Here is a 1,560-nt window from a genome sequence, read left to right on the forward strand (position 1 = left end):
TGCTGTGGGGAGAGGGAGGGGAGTTGAGGAAGGGAATGGTGTGGGGAGAGGGAGGGGAGTTGAGGAAGGGAATGGTGTGGGAGAGGGAGGGGAAGGGAGGAGAGAGAGGGAATTGTGTGGGGAGAAGGAGGGAGGGAATGGTGTGGGGAGAGGGAGGGAGGGAGGGGTGTGGGGAGAGGGAGGGGAATGGATGGTATTGGGAGAGGGAGGGGAATGGATGGTATGGGGAGAGGGTGGAGAGGACGGAAGGGAATGGTGTGGGGAGAGGAAGGAAGGAAATGGTGAGGAGAGGGAGGGGGGGGAGGGAGGGAATGGTGTGGGGAGAGCGAGGGAGGGAGGGAATGCTGTGGGGAGAGGGAGGGAAAGGGAAGAGAGAGGGGGAATTGTGTGGGGAGAAGGAGGGGAGGAGAGGGGAGGGAATGGTGTGGGGAGAGGGAGGGGGAAGGGGGAGGAGAGAAAGGGAGGGAATGGTGTGGGGGAGAGGGAGGGGAGGAGAGGAAGGGAATGGTGTGGGGATAGGGGGAGGGGAAGGGTGGAAGAGAATGCTGTGGGGAGAAGGAGGGGAGGAGAGGAGGGAATGGTGTGGGGAGATGAGGGATGGTGGGGAGGGGAGTGGGAGGATGGATGGGGAGGAGAGGGAGGGATGAAGGGGATGGTGTGGGGGAGAGTGAGGGAATGGTGAGAGAGGAGGAGTGGGGAAGGGAGGTAGGGAGGGTGTGGGGAAGTGGAGGGAGGGTGGTGGGGAGGGGAGAGGGTGGGAGATGTTGAGGAGGGATGGTGGGGGAGGGGAGGGAGAGGAGGAGGGAGGGAATTGTGTGGTGGAGAGGAGGGGAGGGGAGGAATGGGTGAGGGAATGTGTGTGGAGGGAGGGAGGGAGGGGAGGGAATGGTGTGGGAGGAGGGGAGGAGGGAGGGAGTTGGGAGGGATGGGTGTGGGAGAGGGAGGGGAAGGAATGGTGGTGGGAGGGGAGTGGAGGGAGGAGAGAGAGGGAGGAATGGTGTGGGAGGAGGGGGGAGGGGGAGGGGAGGAATGGATGCTGTGGGAGAGGGAGGGGAGTGAGGGAGGGATGGTGGGGAGAGGGAGGGAGTTGAGGAAGGGATGGTGTGGGGAGAGGGAGGGGAAGGGAGGAGAGAGAGGGAATGGTGTGGTGAGAAGGGAGGGTGGGATGGTGTGGGAGAGAGAGGGAGGGAGGGGCGAGGGAGGAAGGGAATGGTGTGGAAAGGGAGGAGGAGCGAAAGGGAGGGGAATGGTGTGGGGAGAGGGAGGGGAAGGGAGGAGAGAGAGGGAATTGTGTGGGAGAAGGAAGGGGAGGAGTGGAGGGATGGTGTGGGAGAGGAGGTGAGGGGGAGAGAGAGAGGGAGGGTATGGTATGTGGGAGAGAGAGGGAGGGGAATGGATTGTGCTGTGGGAGGGAGGGGGAATGGTGTGAGGGAGGGAGGGAGGGAGGGAATGGTGTGTGGAGAGGGAGGAGGGAAGGGTGTGGGAGAGGAGGGAGGATGTGAGGGGTGGGAGGGGAAGGAGGGGAGGAGGGGATGGAGTGGGAGGGAGGGTGGGGAATGA

Source organism: Hemitrygon akajei, chromosome 4, assembly GCF_048418815.1.
Source record: "Hemitrygon akajei chromosome 4, sHemAka1.3, whole genome shotgun sequence".
Classification (NCBI taxonomy): Eukaryota; Metazoa; Chordata; class Chondrichthyes; order Myliobatiformes; family Dasyatidae; genus Hemitrygon; species Hemitrygon akajei.